Raw genomic sequence first — 26026 nt, 5'->3', positions numbered from 1 at the left:
ATGCCTGTCAAAGTTTACCTCAAGGTTCCAAGAGTTAGTGTATTATTACATCTTTTTGAAGAAACCTTGTGTTTTTAGATAATTAAACTAATTCATTGGATGGCTTCAGTTTATGCTCTACCACAGTAATGGATCTTACTGATGTTAAAAAACATGCTGTACCACATTATATTTTTATCTAAAGAAATAATATCCATGGTACAATAGATTTTATAAAATGTATTTTATATAAACATCATATAAAGAGAGAGAGAGTGGGCAAACTTGATTCAGCACTTGTATTTAGGCAGGTTCTGTATTGACTTTTGGTCAATTGGAATCTACCAGGATTGCAATATTTCAGCGTTACAATAGGACAGTGACCACACCATGGAAACAAGATAAATGAGAAAAGGCAGATTGTGAATGAAAATGATGAGGAGACAGAATCTGGAGTCAGTGAAAAAATAAGTGATGGACGGAGGTAGAGGAGAGGAACGAATGTGGCAGAGAAGTGTGAGCTGAATGCCTATAAGAGACAATTTATAACTGCCGCTCTCGTAGTGCTGTTGTTAGCAGCGGGACTTCACACCAACACACAATGGCCACAGACTTGGCTTTTAGGTGTGGATTTGCATGTGTTATACTGTTCCAGCCATATGCATTTGTTTATTAGTGATCAACTTTTATTAAAAAAGTGAGTTAAGTGGTTGTCTTAAACTGTTTGTGCTTTACTTTGAATGCCATGTGCATGGTGGATATAGGCATAATGCAAAAGACTGGCACAGAATAAAGATTTATATATTTCAGAATACTGAGTGTTATGTTCACTTGAACAAAGACTTATCAACCCCAGTCCTTCAGCTATGGACATGCCAGCCATGTGGGGTGCATTAAGGAATGCCCGTTCAGCACGTTTTTAAACACTCTTTCAGCATACGGTGTTCATACGTCTCTAACCGATTTTATTACACATGTACTTTCACCGATGACCTTTCACCAATGAAAATCTTGTGAATCTTGCTCCAGACTTTTTCTGTCACAGCTCTGTTTCGATGTATAACTGACTTATGTCATATAATTACCGGCCAGGCAAAAACAGTAATTCTTAATTTAACGGTATCTCAATTTTCAAAGGGTTGGCACTTCCATGTTTTGAAAAGGACGCCAACCATACGTCCCTACTAAATCTGAGTCCCTGATTGCTCAAAGGTCAAATGGTTGAGCTTTCAATGTGCATGCAATGACCACAGGTTTTGTACGTAGAGCTTGAAAACAAACTTAAAATTTTGCGCAGCATGAATGCGAGAGTTTTGAATGTGGAAGCCTGAAAGTGCATATACACATGTTTATGCAGACTTTTCATTGGAAGTAGTTGCTCAAACATGCATTTCCAAGCCCGATGTGAATGTAGCATCAAGCAGTAACTGTTTCATTTCCCTCTGCTTAGGTTTAAGTTGGTACAAGATTTCTTTACAAATATTGTTTTTAGTCACATGACTAATGATGTATGGCTGCAGGTCAAAGATTCTATCTGAATTTAAAGAAATAATACCTCACTAAAAAAATAATAATAAACTGTCCTACAAATAGAAGCTGAACAGAAAATACAGCCAATTTCTATTTTTTTTTTACTGATAACCATCTCACATTGGCCTTCAGAATATGGTGGGACTGGTTTGGAAAGAATGAGATAAGAGCCTCTCATCTCCCCGTTGTCATCTTCAGAGTTTATAGCATTCCTCCCTCTGTGAGGACTTTTCCTCTGCAGGCCATTTTCCACTGCAGTCAAGAACCTAGCGTGGCATGTGCATGTACTTTCATAGAACACTATCTAAAAGAACAATCGTTTTGTCTTAGTGTTGGCATTATTAATGAAGTTTCCAAATTACCACTTTTAAAATGAGAAAAATTATTATTGCAAGTAAGACTTCTTAAAAGCCTTAAAATGTTAAAGGTGACCATGTCTGCTTATAAGTCAACAAACAGCCTCCAGCTCTGTTTAAATGACCCTGAGTTCCAGGTCTGATTCCTAAATGGAAGCACATTTCTTGATGAAAGTGTCTGCAGCACATCTTTTCTTTGACTTAAAAATACATCAAATTTATGTGTATATTATGGGAATTTATTGAGTCATTCTAGATAGCTAGAATCTATTATTAAAAAAAAAGATTAACCTTGACAAGAGATGATGTGCAGGGTTTGTTATCTCATAAAATAAGACATTTTTGGTGAATTTATTTAAAGAGATCTGGATTTAACAATTACATACTCTGACTTTTGACATTTCTGTGTCTAAAGGCAGTCATTTATGTTAATGGACCTTCAAAATAAAAGTAAAATAATTAGTTAACATTTTAGTGCTTAAAAGTTTTTTGAAATACCGAAAATTTGAAAAAAAAAGTTAATGAAATTTCACATTTAATTGAAAATTTTCATAAAAGTTGTTTGTAATATATTGTTCTATATGTAAAAAGTCACCTCTGAGATGTGGGTGGGACCATTGGCCCATATTTTCCATCATCTTTTTGTTTACACACTCTGCCACTCGCTTACAGCCCCTCACAATCCCCACCTAACATTAGCAGTGCATCAAAAATGGCGAGCAATGTTGGAGCTATCCAGCCGTACAGTTTTGAGCCAGATACCAATTTGGACAAGGAAAACAAAGATATACATGGGACTATTTGTGTCCCTTGTGCTATCTTAGATTGACCCCACCCTTACATTGACGTGTTCTCCCTACCATGACAAAGGTGGATAAAGTCGGAAAGATTTCATGTAATCCATGGACACCAGTGAAGATCACAAATCACTGAGGAAAAAAGGTTCAGAGCACTGTCTAGTGGGTCTAGATGACCCAACTCCCAATGTTAAAGTGCCTAGGATAGCAGAAGGGTTAAACAAGTGGAGTGGATCCATTGAAAGGGAGCGGAGCAGGGAGCTTGTGCACTGCCAACTGGAGTTTGTTAGCAACAACAACAAGCCTTTTTAAACAGCATTTTTTTGTCGCTGACCCATTACATATACGTATGAATGGCAATTTACTTTGTCTCATTGTTCAATGCTGTCTGTCACTGTAAATATTTGGCACCAACAATAAATAACACCAAACCAAAAGCAACTTCAGTTTTCTGCCACTCTCTCCTTGAGCTGAATTTTAGACTTCTGGGGCCTCATTTATAAACGTTGCGTACACACAAAAGAAGGCGTACGCCACTCTCTACGCAATAATTGAGATTTATAAAAAGCAAACTTGACGGGAAAATGTGCGGTCCTTCACGCAAGCTCTGTCCCAGGCGTACGCACAAAAACGGGTGAAATGTGAAACGGCGACGCCGTCGGCAGATGGAAGAAACACGTGAAAGTGAAAATGACAATACTGCCTCTCAGAAATTACATGAACACTTCACAAAGCAAGTCTTACAATTAACAGCCTACACAAACACCCGTTTGATCGATCAGCAGTGTGACAAACAAAAAAAAATCAAACGAAAATTACAACAGAAATTCAAATGAACACTTCTTTGCAGAAAGAAAAGTGAAATATGTTCTGCAATATTGGCATGTTGTGCAATTCATCCTCATAAATAATATAGTTAACAGAACGAAATAATGTACAAAACTAATATTCTCGTTAATGTGTCCGTCTGGCGGAGCAGATATAGGTGCGGGCGTGCGGACGGACGGACAGACGCACTAATTGTCCACTGGGGAAAGTTGTTTCCATAGTAAAACATTTCTTCATAAGCTATGGAATTATGGTATTCATACATATGCCTTTAATTTGTTTTATTTTTGATAAAACCATGTATGGAGTATGTCTCAACCATTCAGAAAGCAACAAGAAATTACATTTGCGCTGATCAGTTTCCCATTTCCACGTCGATTATTACCAACATCTGTAGCTTGTCAGATGTAATTAAATGGATGGAAATAAAATGCTCCATCACAATGCGTAATGACGCACAATGGCTGATCTTGCGCTCTTAGAAGATGTGGCAAATGGAAGAATTCGGAGTGAACGCATCTTTAGACATTAAGAAGACTTGCTGGAAACCAAGACTAGTGGCTTATGAGCCGGTTCCGACTTCCTCAAACCGTCCTCTTGGACCTCTGCGGGCTTTTCAGCCCGGCGTTACAGAAGAGCACTCGGAGGAACCACGCGTGACACCCGGTGCATCTGGCGCTCCGCCCCCCCCGATGGAGCACTAGACTTTTTTTTGCCTCGACTTTGATGTCCGACCATTTCTTTTTTTATTCGGCCAGGGTCCAAGGTTGTGAGGCTACAGCATTTGGCGTCTGCCACCGTTTGCCACTCACGTGCCTTTTTGGCATTATTAATGCCCACACTATGCCCTCCAAACAACATTTTCTCCTCTTTTCCACCTCGCCAATGATAACTTCAACTTCACATTGAGTGAAGTTACGTTTTTTTGATTTCCTCTCTGTGTTTGCCATGATTTCGCAAGCCATGAATATTAATTTGTGGGCGTTTCGTGGACTATTTATGGGCAACTATGGGCGTGTCATGAAGCCGCAAGAGCTGCGCTGCATTTAGAATTGGTTGTGATTTATTAAGGGAAAGATGCGTAGGATGTGCGAGCGCACGGTTTTATAAATCCGAATATTTCTGTGCGCACACACGTCCTATGTTTCATCCGTACGCCACTTCTGACGCAAATCCTACGCAAAGTTTTATAAATGAGGCCCCAGGTCACTAGCCCATTTAGTTCTTTCTGGGACAAAGTTGCTACAATAGGGAACTCATAGTTATGTTCTAGAACCAGTCTGAGTTGATTCCAGCTTTATGACATGCTGCTTTATACTGCTGAAAGTAGCCATCAGAAGTTGGGTACACTGTGGTCATCAAGGGATGGACATGTCCAGCAACAATACTCAGGTAGGCTGTGGAGTTGTAACCATGCTGAATTGGTATTAAGGGGGCCAAAGTGTGCTAAGAAAATATCCCCCACACCATTACACCACCAGCAACCTGAACCATTGATAAGAGGCCGGATGGATCCATGCTTTCATGTTACTTACGCCTAGTTCTGACCCTACTACCCGGATGTTGCAGCAGAAATTAAGACTAATCAGACCAGGGTACGTTTTTCCAATGTTCTGTTGTCCAATTTTGGTAATACTGTGTGAATTGTAGCCTCGGCTTCCTGTTCTTAGCTGACAGGAGTGGTGGCACCCGTTATCGTCTTCTGCTGCGGTAGTCCATCTGCCTCGAGGTTGAATGTGTTGTGCGTTCAAAGATGCTTTTCTGGGAATGAGAGTAATGTTACCTTTCCATCAGCTGGAATGAGTCTGGCCATTCTCCTTTGACCTCTGGCAACTGCAAGGCATTTCTACCCGCTCATAGGATATTTTCTTCTTTTTTGGACAATTCTCTGTAAACCCTGGAGATCGTTGTGTGTGAAAATCCCAGTAGATCTGCAGGTTCTTAAATATTCAGACCAGCCTGTCTGAAACCAACAACCATGCTATGTTCAAAGTCACTGAAATCCCCTCTTTGTCCCTATTCTGATGCTCAGTTTGAACTGCAGCATATTGTCTTCTTGACTATGTCTACATGCCTAAATGTTTGTGTTAACAAGCAGTTGGACAGGTGTGCCTAATAAAGTAGACAGTAAGTGTACAGTATATATACAGTATGTATGTGTGTATGTGTGTATGTATGTATGTATGTATGTATGTATGTATGTATGTATGTATGTATGTATGTATGTATGTATGTATGTATGTATGTATGTATGTATGTATGTATGTATGTATGTATGTATGTATGTATGTATGTATGTATGTATGTACTTTTTAAAAAGATGCTTCGATACTCAGGTACATGAATAATAATTTCCATAGCAAAACACATTAGGATTTTACAAGGTTTATGTTATTATGTATTTATTTTTTAAATTTGGTAAATTTGTGACAAAGCTCTGTTGAAAGCATTGACCTATTTCCTGAAAGCTCATTTATGTTAACTAATTCTAAACGTACAGTACATGCATGATTTATTTCTTTGTACTTGATAAAAAAAGAAAACAAAAAAACTGGACATTCAGCATAGGTGAATGACATTTTAGATTAATGTCCCCCTTAAGGTGTAAAATGCGTCATAAAAGATCTTTATAACTGTGACAGAATAAAAATATATTTGCTTTGTAGATGTCGCTTTTTTCATATTTGAAGCATTTTTTTTTAAATATTTTGAAGTATTCATACATTCATTCATCAAGTACAACATAAATTACTGTAGACATCTGTCATTTCTGATCACTCTCAAAGGTCACCACATGAGTTGAATTTTGAAAATACACAAAAGAGAAGTCTTGACAGTATGTGTAACAAAGAGACTTTGGGTGATCTTTTAATGCAGCAGCACACCGGCACTCTTGGAAACACTCACAAACTGGTCACCTCTACAAAACATTCTGAGAACATTTAACCTCATCTTTGTCCCAAAGAAAAACACCTACACAAAGCTCTTGTGTGGTAAAGGTTGTCAGAGAAGTCAAATGAACACACCGCTTCTAATGCTCTTCAAACACGTCTTTGTTTTTGACCCATCTACTGACGTAACTTTCTTTGAACTGCCTTACACAGGGTGAAGTGGAGAACAGAAATTTCCAGGCCAGCTGGCTGACATCAGAGGAGGAACAGTCCGTCTGCAGAGCCAAAATCAGAGGTGCCATAAATATACTTGAAGGCGCTTTATAGTTACTGGAAGAAAGACAGACGTTTGCCAAGATGAATGTTTGGGGGATGACTTGAGGTATTGTCTGTGTATTTATGCATGGAACATCTCAAATCTTGCTGTCTACTTAGTTGCGATGCCTATGGGGAATCAAATGCATATGTTTTTGTTTGTGTGTGACAAGCCTAAATACTTGTGATCCAAATGGTGAGCTGGGGAGAGTCACCAGCCCTTTACTATAGCATGTGTGCATCTTTTGTTGATTGGAGTGTGTACCTCTATGGGTGAACCTGTTAAGGTTATCATTGCCTGCAGGATTAGCCTGACTTGTCGGGCATTAGATCAGGTTACAGCTGCTGCAAGTGTGTGAGGGACATTTGATTAAGTCATATGAATTAGTCCTTGGATCCTAGAGATATTTTATTCTTGTGTTGTTGTTTTTTATTGTTTTATTGTTCTCTTACTATCACTGATGGCTGATATCTTGGTACCAACAAGAGCAGCAGCAGAGGATTAAGGCTATAAATGAATATATTGTTAAATATGGTATGAGGTCTGTTTGTACAGCTTTAAGCACACTGCAGTTCACTCCAGCTGTGTGGGCAAGCAGCTTTTCCCTGATGACCATTGCTTTTTTTTGTTCTTATGATTGTCCTTAATGAACTCAGATCAATTCAGTTAATTTATAAAATGCCAGTTCACAACTGAGTTTGTCTCAAAACAATACACAAATACAACAAAAAACCATCCAGCTTAGCTTTATTATCAACATTTGTTTATATTCCAACTAATTCTCAGTCTAATTAGGCCAGGTAGCCCTAATTTTTAAATTGTCTACATCTTATTTGTTGCCTCTTGACATTAGGGGTTGTTCTCCTTTTCTGTATCCATGAACCTCTGTTGGTCTTGCTATAGGCATCTTTCTCCAGTGCTGGGCATTGGTTACCAACATAACCACTGTCTCTCCTATGAACATGTCCAAACCGTCTCAATCTGCTTTTCTGTCCTCATCTCAAAAATATCTATCATAAACTGGTCCTATCATGGATTAATTCCTGATCCTATTCATCCTGATTATCACTACCAAAGAGAACTTTAATTTCTGCTGTCTTCAGCTCTGCCTACTGTCTCTGCATCAGAATCTCTTAACCAATGACATAGCTGCTCTCACCACACTCACTCATTGTCACACATCACACGCGAAACCTTCCTCCCCATGTTCAAACCTGCTTGCATACGTCAATCCACGTCTTTCTAACACTCTGTTGTTCTAGACTGTTGCCCTTAGAACTTAAAGTCCTCCACCTTCTTCAACCCTGCTCCCTTTAACCTTACCTTTCCTTTTGAGTTCCTCTAATTTACACACAGATACTCTGTCTTGCTACAGCTTACCTTCATTCATCTATAAGGAAACCTCCACCTCTGTAGATTGTCCTCCACCTGCTCCCACTACAGATCACAATGTCATTTGCAAACATCATGGTCCACAGAGATTCCTGTCTAACCTCATCTGTCAGTTTGTCGATCACCACAGAAACAAGAAAGCTGATTCTTGGTGTAGTCCCACCCACTAGGGTTGGGCGATGTGCCCTAAATTGGCAGTTGACGATGTTTGCAGTCAACCATCGGGATGGACGATGATATCGTCGGGGGGCTATTTTTAATTTTTCGTTCTTATATATATAATTGCCATTCGTCATTTTAATTTATTTATTTTATTTCCCAAATAATGACTCCTCCGCGATGATCCAGTCTAAACTGAGGGAAGTGACTTTAAAAAAAATCAAATAAACAAAATAGAAAAGAAGTGGTCCGGTCCTGCGTTTGATTAGACCGCTGGAGCGAGCGACCGTGTCTCTAGCAGAGCAGACGGACTTACAGTTTTGTGTTTTAGGGGAAGTAAGGATGCTTTGTTACGTGTGGGAGATTTAGGACTGTGATCGGTCCCGCAGCTCTACGTGAACGAGCAACCGGAATTTAGGAGAACCGGGTCTCCCGGTAAAAGTGTGTGTCGGGGCAGAGCTCGGAGCGCTAGCTAATGCAGTGTGTAAGCTTCGAAGCAGAACGGCCGCTCAGTCCTTAGAAACCGTTCAAACATTTGTGTTTCCTGTCGTGTCCCGACAAAATAAAGGCTGATGTTATTTACCTGCAGCCAAGATGCAGATTGTAGCGTTTCACGCATGGATTTATGTTCGTGCTAATGTTGTTACCCCGTGTTAGCATACTGCTAATCCTGGCTTCCGGCTCCGTTTTTCAACAGAAAAAGCACTGACCACAGGGATTAAAATGATGCGCGAACAGGCGCTTCATAATAACCGTAACATTAATAAAAGCACGTTTAGGAGATCATCTTGTATAATACCGAGCTGACCTATCTATGTATGTAGCCGCTCGGCGGAACTAAGTTTCGCTTCCGGTTTTTAAAAACACTGCTGCGCCTGTGCGAATGATTTATTCCGACCGAAAGTGTGACCCATGTGAATGTTTTTTATAATCTGAAAAAGTTTTTCTGGGCCCATCTACACGGTTGGATTCTAATCCGACCATTGATCCCATCAAGATATTTTGCACATGTAACCGCGGCTTATAGGGTCGACTCGCACCTTGGCGGGGGCGTGGCATCACGATGGTGTCTCTCCATCGATGGTATCGTCCATCGGCACAACCCTACCACCCACAACTTAAGCTTCTCTGTCACAGCTAGAGAACAGCTCTCATTCATGTCTTGAACAACTCCAATGTACCTCCCTGTCACTGCAGACGGCCTCATACAAACCACAGCTCCTATCTTTGTATCTTGTCAAAGGATATCCTGCCTCTGGATCTACAAAAACACAAAGCACCTCCTTCTGACCTTCATTGTACTTGTCCAGAAGCATCCTCAAAGTTGCAGTATTTTTTTCCTGGCATGAAACTATACTGTTTCAACAGTATTTGGGACCTCAGCTTGGCTTCCACTACTCTTTACCATAACTTCATTGTGTGACTCAACAGTTTTTTTTCCCTGTAGTTTCTACACGTCTCCCTTCTTAAAAAGGGGAACTTGAACACTTCTTCTAGGCATCCTCTCACTTTTCCAGGCATCATCTCACTCTCCAAGAATTTTTTAAACACTTCAGTCAGAAATTTTACGTCCACCCCTACTTTACAATAATACTAAACACCCGTTGTTTGGCTTTTCCACCCCCGAATCCACAATCTCCCTTTTTGTCATTCTGCGCTCTGTGTCCTTCTACTTTTTAACTAACCTTTTCCTCTTAAGACGTTGTCTTCATTCCACTTCTTCTTTCCATTAACACCATAAAACAGTTTGAACCTACTATAAGCCTTGCTCTCTTTCCATCAAGTATCCAACTGTCTTCTTTCCATCATGTCAGCCAACTTTATAGTTTTTTCTGTCAAGCTCTACAAACAAACATTCTACTTGAAGTTCTACACTCCTACCCTTCCTTTTCTGTATCTGTTTACAGACACACCTTCCTCCTCTCATTCTTTGACCAAGTAGTGTAATTTCAAACGGCACCCTGTAGGCCAACAGCAACAGTGGTGGTTGTTGTGTACGCAGGTTATGACTGGTCCAACATCAACGTTTTATTTCATTTAGCTTTGGTTTTAAGTCGGATGCTGTTCCTGCTACAACAAGACAAAACCACAAAGGGGAGGACACTCCCTTTTGTGGTTGCATTCATTTTTGGTGGTTGGATTTTGTGCTTTTTTTTTAAATAAAAACCATGTATAAAGGTCAAACATCTAAAAACAAATGAACAATTCCTCTCTCTTTTGGCCAAACAAAAGTGCCATCCATCCATGAGGACAAATCTAGATCATCCTTATTAAATAAAAATGTCAACAGGAGTAGGATTTGGAAGTCTTATTGCTTTTGTATTAATGCATCGTGTACAAATAAAATGGCTCATTGACAACCATGTAAAAGTGAGGATCACCATTTCAAAATTTATAGATAAGATGTGTCCTTTTTTGTCACTTTGTTTTTAGTCTTGACCTGCTTTTTTGTGGCTTTGCTTTTCTGTAAAACTTCTCTTCATCCACAGTTCTGTGAGAAGTAGTCGAGTTTTTTTTCTTTAAAAATAATCTTTTGCTTTTGCCTTAAATTCCACTACTGTTCATGGTTCTGTTGTTCAGTATGTACTGCACAAACCCTCCTCTGCAATCTCTCCCTGCAACTATTTGATCAGCTATTTTCTTTTTTTTCTTTTTTTTTATAAACCAGCATTCATATCTAGACTCTTGTGGGAGAGTTTTATGCCTGCTGTTTTTTGCTTAGGTCAGTTCTTTAAGCTTCACTTTTTGTTTTTTCAGTTATTATTCAACATTCTTCCATTTTAAAGTTAATAGGTATGCTGAAAAACTGCTTTCCAGTCCAATATACAAACTTTTTGGCAGTCGGTTGTCATAAAAAACAAAAATAAAATTCTGATTCTGATGAATGATGATTATGAATGATGAAAATTCTCATTGTATCCAATCAGAAAACCTTTTCCTCTCTCAAAATGTAGTGAGTAGTTGTCTAGGATTTGTTAGATGTATTTAATTCCAAAACTACAGTAAAAGGGCAGTATTTCAGATCCTGTTGGCAGGGCCCTTTAAAAGGCCTAAGCAGTGCTTTAGTGGTGCTGTTAGATACTGTGTACATTCACTTTTTAGAAATATAACCAGTTAAAGACCATTTTGTGGATATAAGTAAATAACATTTTCCCAAAAGCACAAAATTAGGATAATAAAATAAAAATGATTCAATATTTTTATTTTTTTATATTTGTCAAAGTAAGGAAACCACAGTAAATGCATTATAAGGTTTCTAAATCTGACAGAGTCTGACCGGGCAAGGTTCTTGTTAAATTCTTTTTAGATCACCATCACTTGTTGGCATTTCTTGCTCTAAAATGCAATGTTTACTATCTTGATCAGTTGAGTGTGACACAACACACTTGAATGACTTTGAAAACATGCCAGTTAAACATTTAAATACCATAACATTTTTTTGGGCACCTCTTGTAGTATCAAGACAATAGCATTGATAGAGTTAGGGTGTAGTAACATACAGTGTATTTTACTTTTAATATTTGCAAAATTGAAAAAAAGAATGGAAAAAACAGATGATCCCTTTAATGGAATTAGAAAAACAAATCAAATGACCCAGACAGAAAATGTTTTTGATTTTGACCTGATTTGCTTGTTTTTCAGTTGTGAAATGTCAGAGGGAAAAACATTGATACTGCTTGTTATCTATCTATTGTTGTTCTGTTTGACTTACTGAATTCCTCTAAGTATAAATGAGTGAATTACTGATGAAGTAGTGTTAGCAACCCAATCAACAAATGGCAATGGGAACCAATGCTAAGTCAATGCAAACCCAATTCATGTTTTATAAACAGCATGCAGCTTACACCTTGTATGCTGCTGTTATTAAAATAAATAAATAAATTATCCATCCTTCCATCCACCTTCCTCCGCTTATCCGGGACCGGCTTGCAGGGGCAGCAGTCTAAGCAAAGATGCCCAGACTTCCCTCGCCCCGGCCATTTTCTCCAGCTCCTCTGGGGGGACCCCGACGCGTTCCCAGGTCAGCCGGGAGACGTAGTCTCTGCGACGTGTCCTGGGAATTAATTAATTAATAGATACATACATAGATACATCCAATCCATCCATCTTGCTCCGCTTATTCGGGACTGGGTCGCTGGAGCAGTTGTCTAAGCAAAGAGACAGACAGACAGACAGACAGACAGACAGGCAGACAGACAGAGACAGACAGACAGACAGACAGACAGAAAGACAGCAAAATGCTAACATACAAGCTTGTTCAAAGTTCCACTCCAATCATCTTTTCATCAATTGTAAATGCATTCTCACTGGTCTTTTAATCATGATTATGATATTTTTAGTCAACGTCAAAAAAAACAATGTTGTTCTTGGACATAGTTTCTACAGAGTGGCAGGAGGTCATTCGAAATTGGCCTCTGAGTTTTAGACGGGACTGTTGCAGTGGAGGAAGCCCCCCCATATCCTTTCACATATGTTTTTATGACATCTCCTGCTAGCGTACAGCCCCTCACCACCCCAGCTTAACATTATTGGTGCAATGAAAATGGCGAGCAATTTTTAAGTCATACAGTCATATAGTCGAGTTGTAAAGTCTTGAACAGTTGCCAGCTCAGACGAGAAAAACAAGACGTGCATGGGTCTGGCCGTCTAGAGGTGGATGCATCAGAAGGGATTTCAGATTTTACCTGTTGCGGATTGTTTATGGAACGTATCTCTCGTGATAAACAAGGGAACACTGTACTCCGAGATGCAATTGTGAGCCTAATAATCTTTAGACCTGTTCTCCATCATCAGAAAATGTCAAAAGAACATCTTAAAAACACCAAAAACACAGTTTTCATTGGTCTGAGTATTTAATGAAATGAAAGTGTGTTATATGAAAACCTGACAAGCTTTGTTTTTTCATAAAGTAAAAATGTGAAGGACTCAAGTACCAAATTATTATTGTCTCAGTTAATGCAAAACCAATTAACTTCTAAATAAGCACCGCTATTCATCAAAAGTTTTTTCAATGCTAGAAATGTGTAAAATTGAAATGTTAACAAAAAACATAAAAATATGTACCACACATTTTTAATGAATATGGTTCATCAATTTGACAAAAATTCCATACTTTTAAATGAATAATTCTGCCACAATCAGCGTAACCTAAAGGGGTCAATCTTTGAACAGCTTATTAGCTCAAGCTCCCAGCCCCTGGTAGATGATCACTGTAGGCTTTCCCCATGACTGAGCAGTTTAATGTTCAACAAAGTTTGGTTTGATCCAGGTTTTTAACTGGTTTATCTAATAAAAAAAAGGGTATGATTAATACTTAATTAAACGGATACAGGCTCAGTGTGTGGGTTTGTATTTTTATACCGGATCAAAAGCTTAGTTTTTGTAACAACAAAGCAGCAGCAGCATTAGCAAATTACTTACATGAATTCAACTGAACAGACCAGAATCAAAACCACTCCTCATAACAGCATGGGCCCAGTGACATTCGCTTGGGTCCAAATAGCCAAACTGATTCCACATGATGTCTAACAGCTGAAGGTTTGGCCTTTTAGGTCTACTTCAGAAAAACCTGAGAAACCTCAAGTAAACCTGCACTTTTGCACTTCAGGTGTAAGAATAAGGATCCAACAGTTGACATTAACCCCTGTGCTATCCTTAGCACGTTTAACATTGGGAGTTGGGTCAGCTAGACCAGTGTTTTTCAACCTTTTTTGAGCCACGGCACACTTTAACCTTGACAAAAATCCCGCGGCACACCAGCCCCCCCCCCCCCCCAAAAAAAAGCAGAAACTCATAGTCTGTTTTGATCTACAGCCCCCCCCCCCCCCCCCCCCCCCCGGCAATCTGACGTGCATTTTTGTGATAAAGTTGCAGATGTTTTTTCTAAAAGATGTAATAAAAGTTAAGTTACATACAAACTGTATGTTCGTTGTGGTTTCAATCCGTGTAACAAGGACGACTCATTGTACGCTAAGGCGCTGTCCCTTTAAGCCAATGCATCATGGGAGATGTAGTGTGAATACGGCGAGAAAACGGCAGAAAGACTCGCGTCTCTGAGCTTCATGGTTTTGTTCACTTGTTCCACGGTCTGATACCGGATTCTGTGGAAAGCTACACCGCTAAAGACGAGCTTTAGCTGGTGTTTTTGTTGGAAATGAGTGAGTTATGAGCTAAATTGGAACAAGGAAGTTTAGACTTTAAACACTTCTGATTGGTCAGACTGATGACATGTGATTAAGCCTTCAAGAATGATTGGTGGAGTCGTGGAGACAGTAAAAGCTGCGGAACTTTTCAGAAAACAGTTATAGCTGCAGGTAAATCGCGGTGCCGTCATTCTTATCAAAATGTCTTTAATAGAATCAGTTAAACACAAAGAAATAAGTATTTTATGATCTTTCATATTCCTAACTACTCAGTGTTTTATCAGGACCTGTTTGGATGAACAAAGAGCTGATTTCCTGGAGATGGTTAATGTTTTTAGATCAGTTAATGAGGGCAATTTTCCACGGCACACTTGACCATCTCCCGCGGCACACTAGTGTGCCGCGGCACACTGGTTGAAAAACACTGAGCTAGACTCACCAGACAGTGCTCTGAACCTTTTTTCTTCAATGATTTGTGATCTTCACTGGATTACATGAAATCTTTCCACCTTTATCCGCCTTTGTCATGGAAGGGAGAACACGTCAATGGAAGGGTGGGGTCATCTAAGATAGCACAAGGGTTACAGACTTAATATTTAGGAAAATAGATCTTTAACTTTATTTGCATGCTGAAGCGAGGAAATATACTTTTCAATTTGAGAAATGTGTTCTCTCCTTGAACAAACAATAGTTTGAGTTGTTTGTTTTTGTGCTGGCATGTTCAGGAATAGTTTATACAATCAATCGTTTTATGAACAATTGAGCACACCAGTTATTTTATTATTAATAAAAATTTCAGTAATAATAATGCTATAATATTTCTGCAGGCAGAAAACATTTTTTTGCATACAGGTTCAAAATCCAGCAAATTCAAATTGTATTTAAATGTAATAAAAAAATATATTTTTTTTACTGATTTCATATTTAATATGCGTTCTCATTACTGTATTTGCACTGTAAATAAAACCAGCTTAGAATACACATCCTGCATTAAGTCCCAAGATTCCACAATCACATCTATCTCTGGATATCTGGATACCATCTGGATACCATCAGCCTAGGGAAGGAGATGGGGCTTTTAGGAAATTATTTGAAATAGAAAAAGGTTAGAAATTGTAAACAAAAAGACTAAATAATTAGTATGTTTTTGAATGAATACTTGAAGAAAAAATGTATGGTGTTATTTAGCATGACATCTCTTTTTGCCAAGTGATAATATGCCTTTTTTGAATATGTAAAAAAAAAAGTCTCAGAATGTTTGGACAAAAGGTTGTTTCTGATGATCTTTGAGTCCAGTCATTTAGTCCATCAGGTTCCTGGTTAGCCCACGTTGTTATGATACAGTGTGTTGAAGCTTCCTCATTGTGCATGCTGTGTGTGTTTCTGTAATTACCACACAGCGCCTGCAATGTGGAGGCTAAAAGACGCAGAGGCATCTCACACATATTTCCTGTGACATTTTGGGATTTCAAAGAGTCTCTCAGAGAAAATTGCTATTATGAGCACAGTGCCATGAGGCCAGGTGGAACAGCCATGGCTGAGGTGATAGGCACTTCTACACCAAAGGGGCTCTACACTGTTGGTGAAAGACATGTATTACATTATTATATGTCCTGTAACAAAGTAGCGTAAATGCAAAAATTCATTGCAATTATGAGTCGCATTTTACTGATTAGTCCTCCATCTCCAGTAATTTGGGTGCAGCAAACTTACATCTATCTCCTAAAAAAGAATTGTTCAAAAAGGCAAGACCATGAGGCATTTGAGGATCAAAAAAGGTTTTTATTTTTTGCTTGCAGTTGGACACTTCAATCAATATTTTAAAATTTATTTATTTATCATTTACTTTAATTAAAGTTATTTCCTGAGATTATTTTCATGTTAGCCTTCATAGACCCAAGCATTTGTAGTTTAGTATGTGTATTTAGTCCTGTTTTTTTTTCTTTCAAAAATTTGTTTTATTGTTTTTGTTTAGTTTTTTTTTTAATCTTCTGAGACACAAAGGCCTATATTTCATAATTTTTGACTGGTCCAGTTGTGCTTCCCGTGCTGTCATGTTAACAAAAACCAATGTGAAATATTTGGTGATACAATTGTTGCTTAAGAAATTGTGTTTTACCTCTGTGGGTATTTTAAAGAAAGTGAATTATACTATACAGATCTTATTCTATACATTTTAATTTCAGGAAAGTAATATTGTTAGGTAAGGGATTATTTTTAAATTACAACAACAAGTAATCTGTATTTCATCTGTGTCACAGTTTGGAAGTACCTTACAGTGCACTGATGCTCTGTATGTAGAAACCATGCGATTCTTTCTTTACCAGATCATTGGCCTGCACCAATTTCATTCACAAGTGAGTTGTCTCATTGACAGACTGTGCGGCCCGGTACCAATTGACCCAAGGACAGGTACCGGTCCGCGGCCCGGGGGTTGGAGGCCACTGTTTTAGTGAGTCAACTTTGACTTTTAAGTATAAAGACATTTAAAAGAATCTACAGGAGAATAGGCAACAAGTGCTGATAACAGCTACGACCTAAATCCGGTGGCTCACCTGACTCATGATGAGTCGCGACTTACGGCTCAGGGCTCGTGACTCTTGGGTTGTCTGTGCTAGACTGTGCTTTTACTGAAAACAACCTTTCCTTTCTTGACAAGTCTCTCCTTCACAACCATGGGAAAAAACAAATTATTTTACTTTCAAACTTGGTAGCTGATTTTCATGCGTTTTACACACTTTGTGGCACACAGCTGCAGCTTCACCATCGTCCCGCTCCCATCTATACGAAGGTTTCTGCCACGCAGAGGTGTTTTTGGTTGTAAGCGTCCAGCCCGACCAGGACCTGTTTTCTGAAGCTCCAACCTGCCTTGCCTTTGTCTTTTTTCTTAACAAGACAACGTAAATGGCGTATACTTATATAGCGCTTTTCTACCTACAAGGCCCAAAGCACTTTACAGTCACAGACCCATTCACCCAGTCACACACACATTCACACACTGGTGGCGGCTCCGCTGCAGAACACTGGCGCCAACCTCCCACCAACGTCAAGTCGCTGGTTGCTTTCCGTGAAGACTGTTCATTTCCGATTATAAACACCTTAAAAGATATTGATATTTGTACTTTAAATCTTTATAAGTTTGAATAGTTTTTTTCATAAAGCAGACTATTTGACGCTGTGCGCGTTGTAATTGTAAAAGCTACAGAGCATGCCCCGATATGGTCATGTCTTTTCTACCATCTGCTGCTGTGATAAACTATAAAATAAAGAATGTCAACGTGATATTAATAAGACTCACAGACCCCAAGCTCACTGCAGAAGTCAGTGCTCAGAGCCATTCCTGGTTCACAGCTGACGGGCTGTCACTCTGCGGGTGTTCCTTTTTTTGATTATTGAATTATGACCTGTAATGATTTTATAGTTTCCTTTAACCTTTTTGGTGAATTTGATCATTTCGAAGACTTGGATTTTAGAAAAGAGAAAGCAACATGGTTGTGCAGGAGAGACTTGGTGATGGAGAAAATGGGTACCGCTCCACCAGACGGAGTTTCCTGCACTCCCCTGCACTTTGACAACCAAGGACACTGCCAACTTCAGGAAACCATTCAGAAGCTTAGACTGGAGCTCAGAGAAAAACATCATGGGATAGAGAAAATTATCTCAGTATCTGCATCACAGTCTAAGTCAGTCAAACATTTGTTTGATGGTTCAATCTGACCCAGTCATGAAGAGAAGTTATGATATTTTAAATAAAGCATGTTTGTAGTCCATTCCTGTGGCGAGTTATGATTTTTTTCAAAGAAATTATTGAAATGTGCAATTCCGCCACTAGCGGGAGCAAATGAAAAGCAAAACAGGTGAAACAGCTTATCTCGAAACCTAACAGCTCTTCGTCTGGTTAAGATACAGTTAGGTTCTCCGCGAGCCTCACCGCTGTTATGTTGCTATAAGAATGATCAGTAGTGACACACTAATGACCAAAATAATGTCAAAAAGGAAAAAACGGTTGAAGTAAAGTGCAGCGCTTTCCAGGAAAAATTAAAACAGTTTTATTTGTTCAAGGAGCTGAAATCAAAACCTGCATGCTGGGTGTGTCATCAACAGGTGGCAGTGCTCAAAAATTATAACATTCAGCACCACAATGAGACTCAGCATAAAGAAAAGTTTCACCAATTGCAGGGGGAGTTAAGAAAAGAGAAGACTTACCAACTATTAGCTGGACTGAAAAAACAACCGTCTGCATGTCAGTGATGGAGCAGTCACAGCTGCCTTATTGCTAACAAGTTGGAGCAAACATCTAAACCATTTTCAGATAGTGAACTTATTGAAAAATGCTGAAGGCTGCAGAAGTCTTGTGCCCCAAAAAGCAGTCGACCTTTGGTAGCATAAGTCTGTCAAGGATTACGATTACAGATACAACATTTCTTAGGAGACTTGGGAGCCTAATGAAGGAATCCAGTCATTTCGTGTATTTTCGGTCACTATTGGTGAAAGTACCGACATCACAGATATTGCACAACTGTGCATATTTATTAGAGGTGTTGCAGAGACCATCACAGCAGAGTTGATGGACACAACAACTGCTGATGACAGTTTGAGTGAACTGGTCACGTGATGTCAGTCTGGTCACTGATGGCTCCCCATTAAAGGTAGAAGGCAGGTGATGTCACAAAATTCAGGCAGCCAACCAAGAAAAGATTCTTGGACATTTCATCGTGTTTTGCACACTTGAATGACAGTAAATGTGTTTCAGGAGAGAAAGGGAGGTTAACTTCAAATTCTTATTTTCACAAATGTTTGCAAGTTTCATTTAGTAATTTTTCATTTTTCATTTCAGTTTTTAAGCATCATGTCACACAACTAACTCACAATAGAGGACACACCCTGGACCAGAGTGTCCTCTGTTGTTGACTTGGCCATATCAGACCATTATTGTGTTATTTTTTAATGTCACCAGTGAAATCCAGCAGAAAACCTCGGAGAGAACTGTGAGGAAACGGTATAGAACTCCTGAAGTGGCTGAAAGTTTTATTGATATTTAAAAAAAAAAAACTCCTGCTCAGGTTTTACCTTCACCCTGTAATTATATTGTTAATTATTTTAATAACAGATTTTAGACTTCTATAGATGTAGTGGCACCATTCAGGACAAAAACATTAAGCACCACTCTTAAAATGCCATGGAAGATCTATGACATTAAGCGTCTGAAACAGAATTGCAGGAGAGGACAGAGAAGATACAGGAAGATGAAATTAATAATTGATTAAGACATTTTAAAATAACAACTCAAAATTTACAATAAGTCAATTAAACAGGCCATAACTTTCTATTTTTCAAAATTAGTTTCTAAATAATAAAAACAATCCAAAATGTAATTTTAAAAAGATTGATATTTTAACACATAAATATTTGAACAATTCCTCCATGCCATCATCTAATGCTACATGTGAGGACTTTGCAGACCACTTCATGGGTAAAATCAATGCAATAATATCAAACATTTCATCTATTTCATTTTCATTTCATTTTTATTTGTATAGCCCAAAATCACAACAACAGTTGTCTCGATGGGCTTCGAAGTGAAACATGAACTCAAAAGGATCACGAATACAAAGAGTTCAATAGTAAAATACTAAAATGAACTAACAAACTGACTAAGCTATACTGGCATCCCTGCCAGTATATGCAGGGATGCTATACACTGGTTTTAACAGATGACCAGCATTGTTTTTACCAGAAGAAACACTGGAGAGTTTTGTCCTGATTGATGTGGAGATGTTTGGTTGAGTTGTATCCCAAGTAAACACCACTACTTGCCTTTTATATCCCACTCCCACTTCGCTCTTTAAAACATTCTATGGATTCTTTGAGTCGAGATTTTAAATATAGTAAACTGGTTTCATCAGACAGGTGTCTTCCCCTCTGCCTGTAAAACGGCAGTGGTGAGGCCACTTCTAAAGAAGAGTCATTTAGATCCAAATACTCTAGATAACTATAGACTTGTTTTTAACTTACCGTTTTTAAGGAAACTAATAGAAAAGTGTCACCACTCGACTACATGAGTTTTTAAATACCTAAAAAATTTCAGAAAAATATCAATCTGGTTTTAGTACAAGCCACAGTACAGTGATGGTTCATGATCTTAGAATAAACTACGACTCACAGAAACTTTCTGTTCTGGTGCTGCTGGATCTTAGTGCCGCTTTTGATACAGTAGATCACCAGATTTTATTAGACAGGCTTAGCCTCTCTGGAAATATTCTTTAGTGGTTTTATTCTAATCTTACACTCTTTTAAACTGTATTTAAGATATAAAATCATGGATGGCAGAAAACTTCCTACAGCTCAACCAGGACAAAACTGAAGTTTCAATCATCTGTTCTGAAGACAACAGAGAGATGATTTGACCACATCTTCAGAAATGTAAACCTTCTGAATGTGTGAGATACCTGGGCGTACCTTTTCACTCTGAGATGAATTTTATTCCACACATTAAAAGTGTCGTTAAGACAGGATTTTATCATCTTGAAAGCATTGCCGGAATCTGCCCATTCCTCTCTCTTTCCAGCACATAGAAGCTGATGCATGCTTTTATTTTTAGTCGTCTTGGTTATTGTAATGCCCTGCTCTATAGTTTACCCAAAAAGTTACATTTACAACTATTGCAGAACTCTGCGGCATGAGTCCTGATGAAAACCAGGGAGCGGAAACACATTACACCAGTTTTTAAATTGCTGCAATGGCTCCTTGTGCATTTCAGAATTTATTTTAAGATTCTTTTAGTGGGTAATGAATGTATGAATGTTCTATGGTCTTGGGCCTTCTTATTCACTCTTAAAGTCTAAGCCCTCGCGGACCCCGAGGTTCTCGGGTGCTGGACTTTTAGTTGTCCCTAAGGTGAGTACCAAAATTATGGTGAGGCTTCGTTCCGCCATCACAGTCATCGCCTGTGGAACAGCCTGCCGGAGAGCCTCATGGAAGCTTTTACGAAGAGGCTCGAGACCCACCTTTTGAATTTTGCTTTTAGTTTTAATATGTATTATGTCAATATTATCATATATTATATTATACATTATGTATTTAATTTTATTTTACACATGTAATCTTTTTCTCAATTTGATGTTTTATATACATCTTGTGTTTTTAATTTTAGCATTTTATTATGCACGGTGGCGCAGTGGTTAGCCCTCTTGCCTCTTGCCTCACAGCAAGAAGGTCCCCGGTTGGGGCACCAGAACCAGAACACCAATGGGGGACCTTTCTTTTGTGGAGTTTGCATGTTCTTCCCGTGCATGCGTGGGTTTTCTCCGGGGACTCCGGCTTCCTCCTACCGTCCAAAAACATGCTTCATAGGTTAATTGGTCACTCCAAATTGTCCATAGGTGTCAATGTGAGGGTGCATGGGTATGTGATATGTGTGACCCTGTGACAGACTGGCGACCTGTCCAGGGTGTCCCCTGCCTTTGCCCATATGTGGCCGGGATAGGCTGAACCTTTTTCCTTAATGATTTGTGATCTTCACTGGTTTCCATGGATAACGTGAAATCCTCTCCACCTTTATCCACCTTTGTCGTGGTAGGAAGAACACGTCAATGGTCATCTTGACCCAATTTGATAGCACAAGGGTTAATAGGCCCAATCACTGTTTGGTTTGTAAATGTGTTTTCCTTTGTTTATCCCTGCACTCCTGCTAAATATAAAGTGCTAGTGGGTAATTCCTCAAACATCTGTTTAGAGCAGGATTTGTGGATTTCGTACTGTAGATGTCTGGGGCTCAGTAACAAGCTCAACTTTTATCCCTTATTAAAGAAGCCAAAAACTAAATGGACTACTCTTGAATTGAATTGAATTGAATTGAATTGAATAACTATTGTTATTTATATACTAACAAACGGAATGTTATTCATATAACATTCTTGATTCATTTAAAGGCATAACTTTACCCACAATGGGACACTGGTTTAGTACATGTAACCTGATTGTTTATAGATACCACATGAACATGAATGTAAATCTAAAAGTTTCCCGAAGCCCAGAGATGTGCTGGTTATTTTGGGATAGTGGAGCATCATGACCTCTCGATATGTATAATTCTGCCTTCAGCTGTCTGCAAGCAAAAGCATTGGCTGAGGAAAGCATTACATGTGGTGCATATACAATATGACAGGCTTGCTTCCTTGAGTTTGTACCTCTTCTATTTGTTCTAGGTATGTGGGTGCCTTTTTTTCTCTTTTTGACCTAACTTTCACAAACACACACATGATAAAACCCATGGGTTATGCATGGTCTTTGTAATGTAGACAAAACTGCAACAATGCATAAATCATGTTTCTGACTGTCTTGATGCATAACAGTTCGACTGCAGTATGAACCCCTTTATCAGGTATGGCTGACCTAACATGACTGTACATGTATAAAATCACAGAAATAAAAAAATTAAAAAGGATTTTCAGCACAGTGCACTTAATACTAAATTAGTAATTAACCCTTTCACAACTGGAGATGTTTCCAGCAATACCTTGAATAACACATGCTCTTTGACATATGGTAACGTTTTGACCATTTATTTGATCAATGTGAGCCATCTCAGATATAGAGAAAAGCAGCTTTTAATATCAGCTTTGCAAATCAGGTTTGCATCAAAATGTGACGCATTACTAACCTAGCATATTGCATAACTAGCAAAGTGTTGCATGTGCAACACATTACTAACATTGCATATTGCATTAGTAACATAAATTGTTGCACATGTAACACATTACTAAAGTGAAGTGTTGCATTACTAATGTGAAATGGTGCTTGTGCAACACATAACTAAAGGTAGATGTTGTATTACTCATGTAGAATGTTGCATGTGCAACACTTTACAAATGTGAAGTGTTGCATTACTACCGTAAAATGTAACATGTGAAATACTGTCACGCTCCGCTCCGGAGTAAGACCGAAAGATCCAAGGCAAAACAATAAAAACCACTCCAGAGGTGTGGATGAAAAAAAATGCCTGTTGTTTTATTTTACAGCACAAGCTCTGAAACACAGACTCCTCTCTCTCATGAACCAACATTTGCATGCTCTTATGTAAGACCTTGCCCCTCCCCTGGGGCAGGTGGTTCCATTTCAGCTTAATTGTCTGAATTTTGGTCAGGCGCTACAAAAGCCTACTAAACCCAGATTCCGGGTCCTTGTGTGGAGTTTCAGTCAGGGGAAACTGCCACAAACACATTACTAACAGGAAGTGTTTTCTTAAAAGGTAAAATGTTGCATGTGCAACTCATTACTCATTATCAATGTTGCATTAATAAAATAGTGTTGCATGTGCAACTCCTTACTGACCTGAAGTGTTGCTTTACTAACATAAAATGTTGCATGTGCAACACATTACCAATGTGAAGTGTTGCATTAATAACATAGTGTTGAATGTGCAACTCCTTACTAACGTGAAGTGTTGCATTATTAACATAAAATGTTGCATCTGCAACTCCTTACTAATGTGAAGTGTTGCATTACTAACATAAAATGTTGCATGGGCAACTCCTTACTAACGTGAAGTGTTGCATTACTAACATAGAGTGTTGCATGGGCAACTCCTTACTAACGTGAAGTGTTGCATTACTAACATAGAGTGTTGCATCTGCAACTCCTTACTAATGTGAAGTGTTGCATTACTAACATAAAATGTTGCATGGGCAACTCCTTACTAACGTGAAGTGTTGCATTACTAACATAGAGTGTTGCATGTGCAACTCCTTTCTAACGTGAAGTATTGCATTACTACACTGTAAAAAGAAATCGGTATTTTAACAAGTACACTAAGTACACTATTTCTTTGGAAAAAATACATAATCCTACTGTAGAGGACTTGGGCATTGTTATTTTAATGGAAATTTTCCATAAAGTTTATGACAGACAAACACTATTATTTTTACAACTTTTTATTGACAAAACCACAGGTTTTTATGTTTAAATGTTAATGTGCAGTTGCTGTGATATGTTGTGTTTTTTGCAGGAATTTGAGAGTGGGGTAAAATGAACTACCGTATTTTCACGATCATAGGGCGCACCAGGGGGGTATTCCAGGAAGCATGTTTAAACTAGCCAGACTTTAAGCCTGAACTCTGGCTGAAATCCACCTGAACTTGCTTACTCTGGGTATGTCGGTTCCAAAAGACCGGATATGAGTTGGCGTAATTACGCTCGACTTGGTAACCCTGGGTTAATGCTCGTGCACAGCAGGTACATAAAGACATTCTCAATGGATCGCCGATTTCTGGAGTCACCATGGAAACGCGTGTGAAAAAAAAAGAAAACGCTATACTTCAGTGAGACGGAGTCTGAGGTTTGAATTGCGGCGTATGAAGATTACACGACCATCAAAAAAGTAATACGGCTGCATCATCAAAAAAAAAAAGAGTTCCTGCGTGTAGAAAAAGAGCAGACAAAGTAAACGCACGAGTTTCTGATCTTATTTCCATTTTCCTTGTGACGCACATACATATATAACTTATCCAATTTTGCCAACTTAAATGAATTACTTCTATTGGTAACAAAAAATTGAGTTAAATTTATTCAACCTAATTTCTTGCGTCTATAAAACTCAATAATTGTTTATACAACTCAAATTTACGTATTTATCTAACTAAATGTCATATTACTCCAATTCAATTAATCTTTTTTCCATCTTAATTCATTATATTTCTTGAACTCTCAAATGCTTAAGTTTGAGCTGGCAGATATACTCATTTTTATAACAATAAAAAAGACGGGGGGAATAATGCACGGAGTGCAAAAATTCGTTAAAGAACTTACCATGATTATATTTACAATGTTAAATCGTAGGGGTGCTATATAAACTGATCATCCTCTCCTTCACTCTCACTCATGATACAGAGACGTAAGCTCAGTACGGCAAAATAACTTGGCGAAGCATGGCAAAACACAGTAAAACAGCTAAACAACTAAACACATTTGGTCAAAAACCCACACTTAAACCCAAATCCGTCCAGACAGGCAAAGGGAATGATATCCCACAATCCTTTGCGGTGCCGATCTAACAGCAGCACCAAAGTTACACCTACTTAATTGAATTACTTTGAATGAAAGTAAAATAACCGTCTGAAAACTACGTGTAATTTTTAACTGACTTACAAAAAAATGATTTATTTTAACTGAAACAAATAATTAAGTTAGATCAAAGTAAAAAAAAATATTTTTCCAGCATCCGTATGTGGTCTTGTCACCCTCTCATGGTGGAAAAAGTATTATCTGAGCTTCTTCATCCACTAAATCATCTTCAAATGGACACGCCATGCTGCTTCACCTCTCTGAAAACAAACTAACCTTCAACTAAACCTGCTCCCGACCAGGTTATGTTCAGAGCATGAGTTGCTATGGCAACTTGACATACCCTGAAACATGCCTCCATTTCTGGAACCGAAAACTGAGGTTATCAACTTCCTTAGCCTCAAACTTACCGTGAGAGCTAGCATAACCTGCTTTCTGGAATACCCCCCAGGTTATATGGCGTGGTCTCAGTTACCAGTCTCTTTTCTTTTAGAGGAAACCTTTTTTTCTTCTATTTCTTTTTTCAGTCACAAAACAGCATCTAAAAATCCATCAGATAGATAGATAGATAGAT

The 26026-nt window shown here is 38.6% G+C and overlaps 1 protein-coding gene across 1 annotated transcript in view; it reads left to right on the top strand.

Moving 5' to 3' along the window:
* The window catches only part of LOC101165845 (5-hydroxytryptamine receptor 2C-like), a 252916-nt gene that overhangs the window by 50904 nt on the left and 175986 nt on the right, over window positions 1-26026 (top strand). The window contains exon 2 of the mRNA XM_020711729.2: window positions 6595-6676. The gene's annotated coding sequence lies outside the window, so the exon portion shown is untranslated. The remainder of the gene's footprint in view (window positions 1-6594; window positions 6677-26026) is intronic.

Source organism: Oryzias latipes, chromosome 18 (genome assembly GCF_002234675.1).
Source record: "Oryzias latipes chromosome 18, ASM223467v1".
Classification (NCBI taxonomy): Eukaryota; Metazoa; Chordata; class Actinopteri; order Beloniformes; family Adrianichthyidae; genus Oryzias; species Oryzias latipes.
The sequence above is the reverse complement of the archived record's forward strand: the minus strand, read 5'-3'. Positions and strand labels throughout refer to the sequence as shown.